Source organism: Leptidea sinapis, chromosome 14 (genome assembly GCF_905404315.1).
Source record: "Leptidea sinapis chromosome 14, ilLepSina1.1, whole genome shotgun sequence".
In the NCBI taxonomy this organism is placed as follows: Eukaryota; Metazoa; Arthropoda; class Insecta; order Lepidoptera; family Pieridae; genus Leptidea; species Leptidea sinapis.
This window is the reverse complement of record NC_066278.1, coordinates 14,664,084-14,684,450: the sequence shown is the minus strand read 5'-3', so window position 1 is coordinate 14,684,450 and position 20,367 is coordinate 14,664,084.

The following is a 20,367-nucleotide window of genomic DNA, read 5'->3' as shown; positions in this document are numbered from 1 at the left end:
AGGAATACTTAAAATCGTTTGTTAACGAAAATCAAAATGATTGGCATTGCTATCTAGCGACGGCAATATTATCTTATAATACAACACCGCACTCTACAACTCTTTATACACCATTTGAACTTTTATACGGTTATAAGCCGACTATACCTAGTAGTGTTTACGAAACAAACGACAATAATACTTATGATGAGTATATACGAGCTCTTCAATATCGTATGCGATTTAGTGGAGAAAGAGCACTTGAAAATATAAATAAAAGCAAAGAAACATCAAAACGTTATTATGACTCTTCTTCTTCCTCAAAGTCGTATAAAGTAGGTGACATGGTTTATTTAAAACAGCACCATAGATTAAGAAAAGCGCTCTCCCCAGTGTGGAAAGGGCCTTATAAAATAATAAAGGTTAACGGAAAAAATAATGTTACCCTTTTAATAAATCGCAAACACATTAAACATCATATTGATGAAATAAAACCAGTATAAATTATTGTTGTTTCAGATTATTCTTCAATTCATGTTCTACGGAACCAATTCATCCAATTTCAAATAGCCCAGGAATTTATTTTGACCCCACTTCAGAAGCTTACTTTTATGATGACTTCTGGAACGTCGTTACTCATATTGATATTTTAAGGTTACGACCATATTTATTGAAAATTGAAAGGTCTATAATCAATTTAAATGATTTTTGTGAAAAGGTTCAAAACCTAGCGGTCATTAGTATAGACTGTAAGGATTCCATTAATCCCCTAGAAATTTTAATAAATGCTAGTTTTCTTAAATATGACTCTTTATCACATCTTATTTCTGAGAACCCCGAAAATCGAACAAAAAGAGCCCTCGAGTTCGGTGGTGAAGTTTTAAAATTCTTTTTCGGTACTCTAGACGCCGACGATGCGAGAAAATACGACGAAGCTATTTCAATATGTCAAGAAAGTGAGAAAGAAATCTACACTTTAATGAAAAATAACATTCACATAATGAAATCAACTATAGGAAATTTTAATGAGTCTATTATAAAATTAAATAATAACGAGATAAAATTAAATAACCGCATCGAGAAATTAAATTTTATATTTCAAGATCAAAGTAAGATAAATTCTAAGATTATTAATATAGAAAAGATTAATTCAATTTTGAATATTATTGAAGGTTCCTTATTATCTGTAACGAATATTTTAGATGCAATTTTAAACTCTATTTTGTTTGCAAAAGCGAACATTTTGCATCCTTATGTTTTATCGCCTAGCAAGCTTTATGATGAACTTTCAAACAGTAAATTTTCTTTAAAAAGAAATGTTGAATTTCCATTAATTTTAACTTTACAAAATATACATACTCTTATTGATTTGTCTGAGTTAAATTCATATTTTTATAATAATAGGTTGATATTTGTACTTAAGATACCATTGATCAGTTTGACTAAGTTTGATATTTATAAAAGCCTTCCATTGCCTACACCTCATGAAATTGAGCATTACCAAACTTATGTTCTTATTCAACCTTCTAAGTCTTACATTGCTGTAACTGATGATAGATTGTATTATGCATTATTTGATGATTTAGGTAAGTGTAAAAATGTTAATTTTGAATACATGATTTGTCCTCAGCCTGCAATCTTGTCTACTATAAATAATCCATCTTGTGAATCTAAGCTATTAAGCGAGGTGACTTTGTCGCTACCTGATATTTGTGTTTCTAAGGTAATTTATGGCAATATTAACTTATGGCAAAAGTTAAATAATGGACAATATATTTATGTACAGTCTAAGCCTAATAAATTAACTATTAAATGTAATAATAATATTAAAGATTATACTTTACAAGGTACAGGAATCCTGAAACTTGAAGAGAATTGTATTGCATATTTTCAGACTTTAACTTTTTATTCTAGCATCAACTTAAAAACAATTTTACCAAGCCAGTTATCACTGGACTTTAACATTATTGAAGATGATTGTTGTAAGCCCAATATTTACAATGAAAGTTTAAAATTATTGTCTCCAATTAGCTTAACGAATATTGATTTAGAATCTTTAAAATTTGCCTCTCATAAGTTAGATCATTTGGAGAATGATATTAATAAAGCTGAAAACCAGCCTCACATAATAAAATATGGAAATTACTATTCCATATTTACATATATTATAATTACTTTTATTTTATTATATTTAGCATACAAATTATTTAAGAAATGGTTGAAATGTAACAATAACTCGTCTGCTTGTTGCATTCAAATATATAATCAATGCAATTATAAGAAAGTCCAAAGGACAATAACGTCAACTTCCACTGCGATTGAATTGACAGACATTTCAGATGAATGTGACAAGGATTCGATTAAAAGCCTTCCTGAAATAGAAATTAAAAAGCATAAAGTTCATTTTAGATCACATAGAAACTTAGATAGTTTCTAATTCAGTTGATTTTTATTTTCATTCTATTTTAAATTTATGATAACATTTTATTTCTATTTCTAGGCTTAACCAAACATACAACTATAAGTTTGTATTAGAAGTAACTTAGTTTATAAATTTATTTTTGAGGTTTGGGTAGATTTTAATAATTTGACTACTTTGATATAGATACTAATTATTTGTAATTTTATTTTTGATTTTTAAATAAGATAATTTACTTAAATTTAAGACTCCATGAGCTTTGGTCAAAGATTAAGTTTTCAGATATAGTAATTATTCAACATTGATTTTGTTTAATGAATTTTATTTTGTTTCATGGAGACTTCGATTATCTCTTAGATATATCTCCGTCTTTTAGGGGGGAGATGTTATGAACAATTGTCATACGAGGTAAATTGCCGAGTTAACATATTAGTTTTATATAAAAGCGATAGCCGCCACGCGGTGCGGGGAGTTGGCTACACTCGGTCTTGTGAGTAAGTTCTGTATAAAATTGTGTGTGGAAATTAAAGTAATTCGGGAGTCAAAAAGTGTTTTTTTAAAAAGGCCACCAGCGCGTCCATCCTAACAGATCGAAGGCGTTCTGCTTTTCTGTTACCCTCAGCAGTCGGACCAACTACTGGAGGCTCATCCAGTATATGAATGTCGTCGTCAGACGACGAACTTGCGCTCTTTTCGATCAAGTTCTTCCTCTCCACTAATTTATTTTTGTTTTGGTTTTTGTTTTTTATTTTGTCCATTTTTGTACCCACGAGTGGGGGAGAAATAGGGGTAAACCCGGGCAGAGATCCCCCAGTACCCGGGCAAGCGTATATTTGTGCCCAACCGAGGGGTCCGCAGGTACCTCGGCTGGGAGTGCGCTTGTGACTGAACTACCCATCAGCCATGCATCCCCTGGCCACGCACCAGAGCACGGGATTCGGGGTAATTTTTTAAAGAGGTTTTCTTCCTCATCGTCCGGGCGGCTAAGCCAAGACGACTTCCTGACGGTGGCAGGAAAACAAGGCTTTCCCACCTGCTCGGAGGCAATGTAAATGCACACCGAGCCCGTCCTCGTTGCTCAGCTATGAGCAACCCCCTCAAGTCAGGCCGCATCCCACAGAGTTCTTAAAGCAAGAACTACTTGGGAGCAGCCTCCCTAAGTCCAGTTGGCTTCCCCAAGGTGCTGGGTTGCACCCCAGGTACTAAGCCCTTCCGCCACGACAAGGCCTGGACCCCGTGGGAATGGACAGCCACGGGTGGAAGGGAACCTAACCTAACGTAACCTAACGTAACCTAACCTAACCCAACCTAACCCTTTTTTTTTTTTCTTTTTTTTATACGTGTGGAAGCCCCCACGGGCCGTCACCCCACCGGGGTTTTCGGTAGGGTGGTGAAAACCACACGGTGTACCATACCACGCCTTTGTAGGAGGAGTCCGGGAACGGCGTTATTAACACTTCCGGTACTCCCTCTGGCGCGTGCCCGCAAGAGCGCGGGCACCACCTTTTAAATAAACTCTCCATTAGGCGGCGTCCAGGTACACGCGGACGTCGCTCCTTCGCGGCTGACCACTAAGGCGAGTGGATGGGTAAACCCGTCCCGTCCACCCGCGGCCACACTCAGGGCGGCATGAGGCGCATGTATGTGCCCCTCCGCCACCCGGTTCGCCGGTGACGGATCCGGTCTTAAAGAAAGAACTAGTTGGGAGCAGCCTACCTAAGTCCAGTTAGCTTCCCCAAGGTGCTGGATTGCACCCCAGGTACTGAGCCCTTCCGCCACGACAAGGCCTGGACCCTGTGGGAATGGATGCCCACAGGTGGAAGGGAACCTAACCTAACCAGTCATATCGAAATTGCCAGTGGAAGTGTCACGATTTTGAGTCACTCCAAGTTCCAAGTTGTATATCGTTGGATGCGCGCTCGGAAGTGTTAGTGAATAGTGAAAGTGTGGCGAAAATCGGTCATAATTTGGACTTTTTATTTAGAAAAAACAAAAAACTGAAACTTTTCCGTTAAATTGTGCCAAAACAAGATCGGTGACGTATTGTTTTCGAACTGCAGTTTTGTGCACCTTGTCTGCCCACACTCTTGGAAAACACGTCCAGATTTTTCTGGGGAAGAACCGAAGAAGAGGAGGAAAAAATTTATTTTGCGACTGAACTAGACTACAAATCTACTCTTTTTGATTGTAATGCTGTGCACTACATCTGCCTCCTTCGTTTAAGACCACTCCCAGATTTTTCTGGTGAGGCTACGAAGTATGAGAAGGAAAAATTTAATTTGCGCCTACAGTATCGAATCCAAAATTATTAATAACGATCCTGTGCCCCTCGTTAATACCCATCTTTTGAGATCCCTCACAGAATTTTCGGTCAAGGCCTCGAAGTAGGAGAGGCAAAAAAACAACATCCAGGTGTGAGCCATCAGCCATTCGAAGAGTCCGACGGAATCCAAGGGTACCAGAAGATCGGCCGCGACGAGCTCTTTACGAAGACACCAATCAACAGTAATTTTAATTAACTTTTAACCATAAACAAGCCTTTTTTCGTTTTGTAAGTAAAAAATTTAAATTTGTTATTAATAAAGTAATCGTAAAATTAAATCTTAAAATAATTGCGGGGTACTGCTGAAAAGAGCTCTTTATACTCTTTTCAGGCATACCAAGCAAGCTGACGTACCTTAATATACTAAGGTACAAACATCATTACCAAGGTATATTTTGCGGCTTAGTACTGCAAAATATAGGTTGGTAAAATTTTGTGTTCCGAAATACGGCTAAGGTTGACACACTTTAGTTTAAATTTAATTAATTTTTAGACAATTGATTGCCACAAGCAAACATACAAAAAATTTTCAAATAGGCATAACACCCGTCTGTTTGACTCAGACCCTTCGAGTTTGGGTTCCAACGGATCCTTTCCTCGAGGGAAACAGTTTGGATCAGGCGGATTTCCCTCCAGACACTCCCCCCCAAAATATTTTTTTGACTGTGCTCCCAGACCCCCCGAGTTTGGGCTCAAACTGCCTGTCTCCTTGAGAGGAACAGTTTGGCTCCGACGGATTTCCCCCACGACCTCCCCCCCATTTTCGACCTCACCCCCTCCAGGGCTAACTTTGGCCCCTTTTCCTCCGAGCTCCTCCCCCCCTCTAAAACCACTAAACATATTTTTCAAATAAAGCAGCTAAAAAACTAATTTTAAAAATATACAACCCCGAAATATATTGAGGACCCCCAAAAAAGCTTCCCCAGTAGGAGAGAGAGACTCCCCAAAGATGCAAGATAAGGCTGAGCCTTCACAGGGAAATAATGTCAGACAAAGCACCGGTGATAGTGAACCAGCAATACAAACAGAGACCATGAGCACCTCTCAAATAAATAAAACGTCTACAATCGACATAACACCCGACAAAACGAGAAAGCAGCAAAACTTCTGAAAGAATAAAGGAAGCAATTGCATGTGTACAAAAAGGGAAAACTGTCTTAAACAACACGGGCAACTTAAAAAGGGAATATAAAACAGACCTTCTTCAAATTTTAGAGCGCCTCCTTAAGTTAGTGAAGGAAGTAGATTCGGTGAAGATAGCCAAAAAGATCGGGAGTGAAGACGAAAACAAGGAGGAAATGAAAATACATGGAGTGCCAGTTTCCACTCTTCGCCGCAACATCTGAGGCAGGACCTTTGAGGTCTGGCAGGAGCGCTACATCGCGGGTCAAACTGCAAGTGTTACAAAGGCATTCCTGCCAGACGTCAATGTGTCATACAAGCTAATACGTGAGGAGCCTTTCTCCGCCTTGATGGCCCAGATCATCACGGGCCTTGGCGGCTTCGCTGCGTATCTCCACCGGTTTGGCCTGCGGGATAGCCCAGTGTGCATATGCGACGGTCAATCGGACGAAAGCGCATTGCACCTGGTGCTCGATTGCCCGAGGTTGGACCTCCCCTGTCGCCTCTTCCACAACCTCCCCCTCCCGCATCCTGGGCGTGATCAGGTCCACTGCGGTGGGGAAGAGCCCCGTGACCACTTCCTCCATAAGTGCTGGCTCCAAGACCTCCGTGAGTGGAGCCCCCCACCCTTCAACTTGTTTCGAGCTCCAGGCCATCGAGAAGGTCCTCATAGGCCTTCTCTTTAGCCTGCCTGATCGCAGACTGGAGGGCGCTCTTTCGGTCATAATATACCGTTCGAAGGCCCTCCATTATTTCAGGCGTATCACCTCTCCGACGCCGACTCCGCAGATAGGCCCTACGGGCCCCTATGCTTTCGGTGCGCAGGACGGCTAGCTCCTGTGACCACTAGAAAACAGCCGTCCTGCGCGGGGCCCTCTTCCAACGTGGCATCGAAGAGTCCGAGAGGGACTTCATCGCCCTCTTAAAGTCAAAAGGCGACAGGGTCTCCACATCCTCCACCACCCGCCAGCCAGTGACCCTGCACGACGCCTCAGGGGAGGCGAGGGTAATGTCAAGATAATATTTTTACAGATGTTACTATTACTAGTAAACTCATAATTAATAATCTTCAGTCCGACCATAGTGGGCAACTTATAAAAGTAAATACAAGATTGGACAATGTCAGACCAAAAAAGGTGACGATTATACTAGTTACGGGTAGCCGTCTTGAGAGGTTTAGAAATAATTTGGTAAATACGATACCATTTTTACACTGTGGTGAAACTGCTAATTTTCACTATAACGTCTTCAATTCCTTCTGTGAGGAATTTGACAGGATTTTTACTCCAGTAACGGTAACAACAAACATAGTTTTAATGATTGGGCAACAATGGGTATTCACAAAAGTCGTAAACGCTTATATGACCTTTATTATGAGAAAGATTACAATAATAGTGAAGAATTTAAAATATATGTAAAAAAATACTCCAAGCTTTTTAAAATAGTTTGTCATGAAGCGAAAACACGTTTCATTGCAGATAAAATTAAAAACAGTAATAATAAAGTAAAAGCGACTTGGAGTGTAATTAACAATGAAACTGGTAGATCGAATTGCCGTAACACCTCTATCTGTTTAAATATTAATAATCGCGTTATAAATTCGGAAATAGAAATTGCAAATGAATTTGATAAATACTTCCCCGAAATCCCGATTGTCACGACCAAATACCTTAACTCTTCGCCAAAAGCAGCATATGATATGCTTAAATTACACGTACCAGTATCTTCTACTGACTTGAAATTTAAGTATGTTACAGGTAGCGATATAATAAAAATCTTCAAATTAATTAACCTAAAAAATACAAAAGACCTATGGGGCCATTCGACTAATATTGTTAAATACATACTTGACATTATAGCACCTGAATTAGCAATAATATTTAATGAATGCATAGATGAGGGTGTGTTCCCTGACCTCATGAAATACAGCAAAGTTATATCTTTGTTTAAATCGGGCAGTTCTTTTGACCCTGCTAATTTCAGACCTATTTCAGTGCTGCCTGTTTTTAGTAAAATTTTTGAAAAACTTTTGCTTCAACAGCTACAAATGCATTTTTGTAAATTAATGAACAAAAATCAGTTTGGTTTCACTAGGGGTTTATCAACAATTAATGCGGGTACTAGACTCATTGAGCACATCTTTGACGCCTGGGAAGAGTCACAGGATGCATTGGGCATTTTTTGTGATTTGTCAAAAGCATTTGACTGCGTCCACCATGAAACTTTACTCCTAAAACTAAAGCATTATGGAGTGAAAAATAGAGCCCTAAATCTGTTAAAATCATATTTAAGCGAAAGAGTTCAGATAGTCGATGTAAATGGCAAACGGTCTTCGCGTAAACCTGTGCGAATAGGTGTTCCACAGGGTTCTATTCTCGGTCCTTTCTTGTTTCTTATATATATTAACGATCTACCGTTTGTGGTAGATGATAGCCATGAGATTGTATTGTTTGCTGATGATACTTCACTTATTTTTAAAGTGAAGCGACGTGCGGATATTGATGACGAGGTAAGCAATGCACTCTCAAAGATAGTGCGTTGGTTTGAGACGAATAATCTGCACTTAAACAGTAAAAAAACAAAGTGTTTACGGTTCATTACACCAAACACAGCGGAGGTACAAACCAACGTACTTATAAATGACCAGAGATTGGAACTTGTGGACACTACGGTCTTCCTGGGTATCACGTTAGATAAAAAGCTTCAGTGGGGTCCACATATTACCCATCTAGCAGATAGACTCAGCTCTGCGGCATATGCAGTTAGAAAGATTAGAGAGTACACGAATGTTGCGACCGCTAGATTAGTGTACTTTAGTTATTTTCACAGCATCATGACGTACGGTATATTACTATGGGGTCATGCTGCTGACATTGATATAGTGTTTGCTCTGCAAAAGAGAGCTGTTCGTGCTATATATCAGCTTGGTTATAGACAGTCTCTCAAAGAAAAATTTAAAGAAATAAATATTATGACTGTTTATTGTCAGTACATTTATGAAAATTTAATATATGTTCACAAAAATCGTCACCTTTTTGCTCTTAATAGTGATTTTCATTATTATAACACTAGAAATAAGGGATTGCTTGTAACTAATTCTAGTAGGCTTCATAAGATACATAATAGCTTTAAGGGTAAATGTATACACTTCTACAATAAAGTCCCAGCCACTGTTCAGGCATTGTCTATAAATAAATTTAAATGTTTTATAAAAAAATGGCTCTGTCGTAAATCCTATTACTCCACTGCTGAATATCTAAATGATCGGACAGCCTGGGACTAGATTGTGATTATTTTATAGCAACTGTACAATATTGTATATTTTTATTGAAAAGAGCGCAAAAAAAAAGAATGCTGGGAGAGTTTCTTGCGCCGCTTCTTCTCTCTCAGAGCGCCATTTGTTTCCGAAGCGGTAGTAGTATCTAGTAGTATAAGAAATGACATCAAAAAGAATTCTAAAGGAATCAATTTTGAGAAAATAAATGCCTTTTATGCCTTTTATGCCTTTTTACCACTACGCTAGTGTCCTCTAATTCAGCACACTGTCAGCGTCACTGCTCGGCGCCACAGATAGAAACACGAGCTGCGCTCGCCGCGGGTCTCGCGGCAATGTGACACTTCGAATCGTCTTGAAACGGCGATCTCAACCACATATAACACTTAACTGATTAATTTACACACAGTGAAGTAAAAACATAATATTTACTTCAAATTACTTACTTACGGCCGTATATGTGGTCCAATTTTGAATTTAAATGCACTCACGTGTCTACCAGAGCCTGGTGCACCTCACAAACACTAAAAACAGGGGGGTTACCGTGACTCGTCTTTTGGTATAAAGCAAGTATATACACACAAGCTATAAACAAACCAGAAGCCGTCGTGAACGCGGAGCGAAGTGAAAACGATGTTGCCACTACGACCGCACAACGACTTCCAACCTAACCTAACCTTTTTTTTTATACGTGTGGAAACCCCCACGGGCCGTCACCCCACCGGGGTTTTCGGTAGGGTGGTGTGTCGGAATCGAACCGACTAAAACCACACGGTGTACCATACCACGCCTTGGTAGGAGGAGTCCTCCTGGCGCGTGCCCGCATCAGTGCCGGCACCATCTTCCATATAAACTCTCAATTAGGTGGCGTCCAGGTACACGCGGACGTCACTCCTTCGCGGCTGACCACTAAGGCGGGTGGATGGGTAAACCCGTCTCGTCCATCCGCGGCTACACTCAGGGCGGCATGAGGCGCATGTAAGCGCCCCTCCGCCGCCCGGTTCGCCGGCGACGGATACGGTCCGAGTGGACATCGTCCTCCCGAGCCCGCTCCGCCACCTCCTTCTGCGAGATGAAATCCTCGCAGAAGTTCGCGACCGCGGTAAAATGCCTTTCGCTGCCGGCCATGGAGCGTATGACGGCCGGCAGCGAGAGATCCTCTCCAATGACTGCAGTGAGGACCCGGCGCTGAATTACCCAGGCCGGGCATACTGCCAGCGTATGCTGAGCCGAGTCCTCACTGCAGTCGCAGTGGTGACAGGCGGGACTCAGTTCCTTCCTTGCGACTGAGTGCAGGTACTTCCCGAAGCAACAGAAAGCACCTGCGTCAGTCGGAAGGAAAGAGCCCCATGCTGTCGCCCTGCCTACTCGACAATGACCGGCTGGAGCGCCTCCACGGCAGCAATCCCAGCACGTGGAACCTCCAGCCGGGACGACCATCGAACTAGGATGGCTCGGCGGGCGGCTTTTCGCCACTCGCGTACCTCTTCGGGCGGGGGCCGACTGCCACTACCCGCTCGTAACTCAGCCGTCCACCGATAAACTTCGGCGAGCACTTCCGCTTCCAACTCCCACAGCAGGGCAGCTGACCCACACTGCGCCAAGGCCCCCCTGACCAGGGCGAACCTAACCTTACCTTTTTTTTTAACGAGGAGGAAATACATTTACGTACTACCCCTGTGCACTATGTGGCACAGGGAGTGTAGAACTCAACCACTTAGACCATCTTCTACGTAGCTAGAAGTTGGCTAAGTTTGGTAATACCCACTAAAACCTCCTCGAAAGTTCCCCTTTTTGAGAGGTTCTCCGGGATCTTTGCAGGGTATTTCACCGGAGAACCTCTGGGAAGAGGCCATCAGTGGCCCTCTACTGGCTGCTAGGGGCTGGGGTTGAGAGGTCTTCTTGGACCCCTCTCCCCCTCCTGCCCCGCCCTGCTGCCCTCTGAAGGGCAACTGATGCCCTCTCTCTGTTTCTTTCGGCTTCCTCCTTCTGTAGCATTACGTGCTCGCAGAAGGAGGAAGCCACCTTCCAGGACTCCTCGCTGTACAGCATGCTCTTGACCATGCCAGGCAGCGAGAGGTCCTGGCCGATCACTGTCCTCAGGTCTTGACGCCTCGTTTCCCACGCGGCGCAATTCCGGAGGGTGTGATCGGCCGTATCCTCCTCGGTGTCATCACTGTGATGCGATACCTCCTTCCTCACAACCCGGCACAGATGTCGTCCAAAGCAGCCATGGCCCGACAACACCTGTGCCAGGCGGAAGGAGATATCTCCTTTTCGTCTTTTCTTCCAGTCGCTTAGGACTGGAAGAATGGCGCCCATAGTGCGCGCGCCCACTTGGGAGGACTCAAGTTCCTCCCGCCACTGCCGCATAATGGCAGCGTCAGCCGCGCGCCTTATAGACGCCTCGCGCTCACTCCACATTTCGCTGCCCATTTCCACCTTAAGGCGATATAGGGCGGCACTCATGCGACCCTCCAAGGCCCAGGGCTGAGTGCCCGCAATAACGCAAGCCGCATCAAATGATACCGTCCGATAGCACCTGGCTATGCGGTTCGCTATCACTCGGTGCGGCCTGCGGAGAAGTGACCCATTGCCTTTTCTGTTTAAGGCATCTGCCCAGATGGGGGCCCCATACAGAGCCATGCTCTTCAGGACCCCGCTATACAGCCTCCTGACACTTTGAGACGGCCCCCCCGCGTTTGGTAATAAACGCACGAGAGCTCCAGCCGCCCCAACCAATCTCTCTCCGAGGTGCCTGAAGTGCGCCTCAAAGCCCCAACGGCCATCCAGCACAAGGCCTAGGTACCTCAGGGGGCCACCGGGACACGCACTCCGTTCACCTCGATGAAAGCGCCAGGAGGTGGGCCCCTCCTTGGGCCCTGGAACAGGATGGCGTCCGTTTTACTTAACGCCACTCTGAGCCCCAACAGCCTGATCCGCTCGACAACAAGGGAGGTCCCGACCGAGGCCAGTAATGCTGCCTCCCCAAAGGACCCCCCCTGGACTACCACCAGGGTGTCGTCTGCATAGCAGAAACTGCGCATCTTGGGTAGAAGCGCACCTCGCAACACCCAGTCATAGACCATGTTCCAGAGGAGCGGACCCAGCACCGACCCCTGCGGGACTCCGCACTCTACGGGACGCCGCCTCATCCTCCCGTCTCCCGCTATGAAGGCCACCTGGCCACCAGGTAGTGCTTCACTATTCGGCGCAGATATTGAGGCACCTCAAAATATTCGAGGGCCTCCCTGATCACGCCGAATGGGAGACTATTGAAGGCGTTGGCAATGTCTAGGGACACCGCCAATGCTCGCTCACCATCCGCCACCACGCACTCACAATGGCCCCTCAACTCTGTGAGGGCATCAAGTGTCGAGCGGCCCTTCCTGAATCCGTACTGGTGTTCGGATAAGTCAACGAAATCACAATCACAGCCCTGGACAGCAGGCTCGAGGCTGTCCGGGACGACCCGCCGTCGCTCCTGCAAGTTATGGCAGACAACGCCAAAATATTCCGTGCCCTCACCGATATAGGGCGAAAGTATAAAAACATTCGCGATGTCTAATTACGGCTAAAGCGGACGGGTTAAACCACATACGCTCCGTATAGCGTATTTTAACGCCCAAGGCCTTAAGCCACAACTAGACTTGGTGAAGGAGTTCGCTCACGAACATCAATTAGACCTATTCTTAGTGCAAGAGACATTTCTAAAACCACGTATACGCGATCCGCGTATCGCTAATTATAACTTAGCCAGGAATGATCGCACCACCCGTATGGGCGGTACCCTCATTTATTTTAAAAGGTCTCTACACTGCATACCTATAGATCCTCCGGTCCTCACTAACATCGAAGCCTCTGCCATCCGAGTCAGTATGGCGAATCACCAGCCGATCACTGTTATTTCAGCTTATCTTCCGCCTAACAAACAAGTATTATACACAGATATAGAAGCATTACTCGGCCACGGGGCCGCAGTCATAGTGGGCGGCGATCTTAACGCCAAACACTCCAGCTGGAACAGTAGAGCCACAAATAGAAACGGAATCTTATTAGATTCGCTGACAGACACGCTGAACTTTTCAGTAATAGCACCCGACGAACCAACACATTATCCGGATAACGTCTTGCACCGACCCGACATTCTAGACGTTGCGTTACTTAAGAACGTAACGCTCAATGTAAATTCAATCGAGGTTTTTCACGAATTAGAGTCAGACCACCGGCCCGTCGTCCTAAATCTAGGCCCACCGGTTAACTTTCAACCACCGACGAAAACAGTGATCGACTGGCAACGGCTGGAAAAGGATCTCGAGTCTATCAAGTCCGACGACCTTGACCTTATACCGGACGTCATAGACTCGGTCGAGACGGCTCACAGTGCTATCTCTCATGTGACGTCACATATACAGAATATGCAACCGCATAGCCTAAACCTGCCTCCAGAGGTCAGGAACCTACTCACACAGAAGCACAGAGCCACTAGACTTTACGATAGGTATCCGTCGGTCGAGAATAGGCGCCACCTCCGCTACCTACAGCGGGTGGTACGGGAACGTATCGCGGAACTCCGCGGCGAACGTTGGGACCGCTTGCTCGGCAACCTTAAGCCATCACATGTGGCTTTCTGGAAGCTGCCTCGCGCGTTCAAACAGGAGCCGCCCACTGTCATGCCTCCTTTGGACAGACTGGGACTGCAGCCGGCGCTCGATGACGATGACAAGGCTGAATGCCTCGCCGATAGTCTCGAGAGTCAGTGCTCTCCAAATGCAGCAGACCCGACACACGTTGACGAAGTTGATCGTGAAGTTGAACGTCGCTCCGCTCTGAGCCCTTCAGGCGGTGTAATAAAACCCACCTCTTACGAAGAGGTGAAGCTAATTATTAAGGAGCTTCACTCCAAAAAGGCCGCGGGGCCCGACACTATAAGCAATAGGGTTCTTAAAATCCTACCCTCGACTCTCATTACTTTATTGGTTACCATTTTTAATATTCTATTGTCTAATAGCGCGTTCCCCGAACAATGGAAGGATTCCATTGTTATCGATATCCCAAAACCCAATAAACCTAAAGCTAATCCGAGTAGCTATAGGCCTATTAGCTTAATTAACTCGATCGGGAAACTTTACGAAAGATTAATTCTCGCGCGTCTTAATCATTACATCGCGGAGCTCAACCTGATACCCGACATACAGTTCGGATTCAGAACCGCTCACTCGTGTCCCCAGCAGGCTCACCGACTCACCGAGTACATTCTCGTACGGCGTCAACTTCACGCTACCACGGCAGCCGTGGTTTTCGATGTCGCGAAGGCATTCGACAAGGTATGGCACAACGGCTTAGTATTCAAGCTGTATCAACTGGGAGTGCCAGACAGGCTCATGCGCATCATACGAGCCTACCTTACTGATCGCTCCTTCCGATATCGAGTAGAGGGCACCCTATCCTCACCCAGACCCATCAGGTCTGGCGTGCCACAGGGTACAGGATACGGTATGCAATAGAGCCCGATTTGTCCTCAGTCGCCTTTATCCAATTGTGTGTGGGCGAAGCAAACTTCCGCTCAAACACAAAGTGACGCTGTACAAAACCATCGTACGGCTCATACTGTCATACGCAAGCGTCGTTTTCGCGTACACCCGACCGAGCTACTTACGTCGATTGCAAGTAGTTCAAAATAAATTCACGCGCATGGCAACCGGAGCCCCGTGGTTCATCCGAAACATTGACCTTCACCGCGACCTAGAGCTTCCGACGATAGCTCAACACTTTAAAGAGATCTCGCGACGCTTCTTTGACAAGGCGCCTAACCATCCCAACATCTTGGTTAGGAAGGCATGCGGGTACACCCCCCTTCACCATAGTCTCAACCCAATAAGACGTCCCAGACACGTAACGGTAGACCCGGATGACGACATCACCATCGCGAACGCGACACCCACACAAACACCGACACAGACACGCACACACCGCCTTCGCAGGCGTAGGCGCGGTCAACCACCGCAAACCACTGGCACTCGTCGCTCTGACGATGGCCAGCGGCCCGCACCCTAAATACACCACACATTGTTTTGATACCCGACGAGACGTTAATCCTCGTCCTGTAATCGCTTCACAACACTCGCTCACACACGGACTGACTGACGGACTGACAATCACCACTTACACAATCACAAACACACTCCACATACAGACACAAACAAAAACATACATGCATACTAACATTTACACTACGTTCATACATACAAACACACATACATACAATCATAAACACATACATACACACTTACATACATTACACAAAACATCACCACACTCGCTGGCGAGTGTGTTTTTATCACCTTTTCATCTTTCATCTTCATTTCATCTTCATTTTCATTCTCTCTCCTTCCCACAAGCTCACAGCCGGTCTGAGGTTCGAGTCTCCTTAGGAGACGCCCCGCGACTGTTGTTGCGTAGTCTTTGCGGCCTCCACGGCCCACGTCCTACTTCGCTGTGAAAGCCAGGGCTGCTAACAGCACAGAGGATGGTTTAGTCGGTATGGGGTGTCCGCTTGCGCGGACACTCGAGTCCGACATATTACGCCCCGTTGCGGGGCGTAAATACGTAACCGTATTTCTTCCTCTCAAAAAAAAAAAAAAGCCGATCAAGGCGACCAATCACCCATCGAGGGAAGGCCAAGTGCACATCATGTGGCAATATCCCGGGATCAGGTGACAATTGGCCGGATGCGACAACCCCTAGTCGAATATATCGGTGATCTGACAGGGTCTCCACATCCTCCATCACCCGCCAGCCAGATACTCTGCGCGCTGTCTCAGGGGAGGCGAGATTGATGTCGACTATTGACTTCCCCTGAGGCCGCACACAAGTCGCGACTCCCCCAGAGTTAAGGACAGTGAGACCCAGCTCAACCGCCCATGCCAACAAGGTGCCACTGCGCACTCCAGTCATAGTGTCACCCCAGCTGCACGAGCGACAGTTGAGGTCCCCCATGACCATTGTTATACGTGACCTGGCTCTCCTTATAGCTGGTCCCAGGTCGGCCAGGAAGCCCTCAAACTCCCGCAGTGGTCTGTTGGGGGAGAAATAAACCCCCAACACTGTTAGAGGGCCCCAGTCGACTACGAAGAAGCCGTCACCCCGTCCTTGAACTATCAGGGGTGGACCCCTTGATCGCGCCACGACGGCTACCAGACCACGAAGGTCCACCGCCCAATTGCTGCTCGCGGGGAAACTGTACGGCTCCGCCGCTATTGCCAGATCTACACCCCACTCGGCCATGGACTGTAGAAACAGGTCCTGTGCCCCAGTCGAGTGATTTAAATTCCCCTGGAGGAGCTCGAACCGTGTCGCATTGTTCATTACGACGACATATGTTCAAGCTCCCCCTGGGGAGCCGCTGTGCCCACCTGTAGGGAGGGCACACTCGGTACTTTCTCGTCCACGGATGTAGTGGAGGTCAGATTATTTCTCCCTGATTAGTGGAGGGTTACAACTCCGCCCCCCCATACGGTTCCCCGCAGGTGCCCCCGCATCTGCACAAATATCGCAATATCGCGGTGCATCCCTGTGCGACGTGCCCTTTCTTTCCACAGCGGCAACAAAGGCCACTACGATTCTTGGCAGTGCACGCCAAGGCGCAATGTCCGGTACCATAACACCGGAAACATCGCAGAGGCCTTCCTTCTAATAGGATAACCCTCGCGACACTCCACCCGATGCAAAGGCGACCCTGCGTGATCGCCCTTGCTGTGGTAACGGGGCACGTTATGATGAGGCTACCCATCACAAGGAGCCCGGTTCGCACCTGTTCACTAGGGCACTCTCCTTTGGCAGCAATAGCCGCCACCACGTCTTCAACCGTCACACTGTCCTCTAGCCCACTGATTCTCACATCAGCGGACTTGACGGGACGGTTGACCGTGGCAATCCCTTCGAGGGCACCGCGAAGTTCCTCAGCAAGCCTGTCAGCTTGCTGATTTCGCTCAGGCCCCCCGATCTCAAGTACCCGCCCTCCAAGGGCCGTCTTTCTTGTGCGGACCTCCTGCACACCTATTTCTGTCAGGCTGACATGCTCTTAAGCGGCTGCGAGAGCTTGGGCATAGGTGGCGCCATCCGCCAACGCTTCCTTCCGTAGCGTGATTACCACCGCTGCAGTCGAAGGTGCTTTCAAGTTGACTTTCACCTGAGCCTGCCTGTTTAGCTCTTCCCGCCTCATAGGCCTCGCCAACTCGGTTGGCTTGGCAGGCTCCACCGCTTGCCTCCGGCGACCTCCACCTCTTGTCACCGGAGCTGCATTAGCCGGTGCCATCAGCGATGTGACTGCCGGAGCCTGCTGTTGTCTCTCTTTCCTCCCCTTCCGTGCCACTATATTGCACTCCTCAGTCTGTTCAGAGGGATTCACTGGGGGGGCCGAAGGAGGGCATGAGGAACTCACATCCACTGAGGTGTCAGCCACCACTTCTGGGGAGGGCCCCGCCCTGGGTAGTAGCCCAACCTTCTTCTTCGCGGCGGCCAAAGGCGGCCGGACCACTGGAGCCGGCAATAGCCGATCATTCAAGCCTGCCAGCTTGGCGTCCATCATGTTACTATTTTCAATAGGTCGCCACTGACGGCAGCGACAATTTCCCCAACCATCTCTTTATGGTGGGGAGGCTCCGCCGTCGGGACCTTCACTGAGGCCATACGCTCTGAGAATTCGCGTCGGACCGCCTTAAGGTCACGCTCCAGGTCGGTGAACCGAGCCCTTAATCGGTCGTTGTCATAAGCGAGCCGTCGAGCCTCCTCCCGAAGCTGACGGCTCTCTTTATCGGGGGTCCTGAAAGTCAAGACCTCCACGATGGCCTCCATATCTCTCGCGGCGACCTTGAGGTCACGAATATATCCACCTTTAAGGTGCCCCGATTTCAGGGCGACCTTATGGGCTCTTTTATTAGCCCGTTTTAGCATTTGAACAATTGGAGTCGTTCAGACTTTCTGTGTCCATTGTTGCAGATAACAATAATACTACAATTATAGAAGCAAGCAACAATTGAAACAGATATAAGTACACATATTAATTAAATGAACATCAAATAAATTATACATAAAAGGTACTCAAGCTACACACTAACATAACTTAAAGTTTCTAACACACAGTTCTTAATAACTACTTAAATCTATGTATTAAACCTACGCTAGTGTCCTCTAAGTCTTCGACCAGTCGGCGTCACTGCTCGGCGTCACAGAGAGAAGCGCGAGCCGCGCTCGCCGCGAGTCTCGCGGGGGCGCGACATTAGCGACACCGCGACGCTCTGCGGAGCGTCACCCGCAACTCGGAACAAAGGAAATAGCTATTTCCCTTTGTATGGGTCCGATATTAACAAACGACGGATTCGTCTTGAAACGGCGATCTCAACGATATATAACACTTAACTTATTAACTGACACACAGTGAAGTAAAAACATAAAATTTACTTCAAATTAAAAATTCTCACGGCCGTATATGTGGTCCGATTTTGAATTTGAAATCACTCACGTGTCTACCAGAGTCTGGTGCACCTCATAAACACTAAAAACAGGGGGGTTACCGCGACTCCCTGCGAGTAAACCACACCCAAACACTGTGTCACTATCACTTCAGATGTCGAGGTCGATAAATAATTTATCGAACGCTCGAAAGAAAACCTAATTACACCACCGTATTCACCGTAAAAGGCGCGTCTTTTCATATATAGCAAATATATACAAACAAGTTGTAAACACTCCAAAAGCCGTCGTGAACGCGGAGCGAAGTAAAAACGATGTTGCCACTACGACCGCACAACGACTTCAACCTAACCTAACCTAACCACTTTTGACTCAACTACCGTGTCATCAACATATAGCTCCGTTTTAAAAAATCATTTCAGTGGTAAATAGTGAATCGTTTTCAGTAAAATTTGGTACAGTGTTTCGTTAGCTTTTGAATCACCAGGATTAGTGTTTGTGAAAGTTTTGTGCAGTGCGCTCCATAGATACAGGGTCTGGACTTTGAGTCAACTGCCCCGAGTCGTCGCTACGTCGACGCAATACTAATTCCTGTAGCGCTGATCGAGACGTGAACAACAATCCAAATTTGAAAAAATTCGGACGTTGGATTACGAAGATACTTGAAGATAAGAGTGCCACTTATAACCTCGTAGGCTTTGTATGGGAGACGGAAGCACGTGGAGCCACGAGGTTTTCGAACAACTTAGACAAGTGACAATTGTCAGCTGTCACCCATCACACTTCGGTTCTTCGTACCAATGATACGATAACATTGGCAACTGTGGATCTGCCAAATCATAACCCCGGTCACACACCGCATCGCCAAACACACGTCATCGAAGCAGAAATCGCGGAACAACACCAGAGGTATAACCAAATCAATATCCCCTACTAATTCTTACCCACCTAACTTTCACCTCTTCGTACTAAGGAATGAGAATCCGAGAGGCAGCAGAACTGTACCGCTATAAAAGGGGCGAGGACATTGATGGTATGACAGACAGGAAGGCTGAACAGCGGGTTAGCTTTCTGGAAGCTCCCCAGCCAGCCCTCGCTCCTGAGGTGGAATTCTGTTGCCTCGAGGAGACACAGGCCGAGACCGACGTGGTAGATGTGCAGGATGACCCAGGAGAAGGAGAGGGTTTCCTGCAGGTCTTCACCGACGGCAGCAGGATACAGGGCAGGGTTGGAGCCGAAATTTCATACAGGCGGCGAGCAGCCGAAATGTGCGCAATTTCGAAGGCTATCGAGGATATCTTGAAGATGCCCGATATGAGGGTCGAGATCCTTAGTGTCTCCAGGTTGTCGCTGGAGCTGCTGAGGGATCGACCTTCGTTCCACCCGATAGCCTTCGAAATTAAAAACCTTATCCGGCGGGCTCGAAATATGAGTAAAACCATTCGGTTCGGCTGGGTTCGGGCACATGTAGGTATCGAGGGGAACGAGAGGGCTGACCACTTGGCGAAGGACGCGGCGCTCCATTCGAAGTTGAGGGCTGCATACGATGGAGTGCCAGTTTCCACTCTTCGCCGCAACATCCGAGGCAGGACCCTTGAGGTCTGGCAGGAGCGCTACATCGCGGGTCAATCTGCAAGTGTTACAAAGGCATTCCTGCCAGACGTCAATGTATCATACAAGCTAATACGTGAGGAGCCTTTCTCCGCCTTGATGGCCCAGATCATCACGGGCCTTGGCGGCTTCGCTGCGTATCTCCACCGGTTTGGCCTGCGGGAT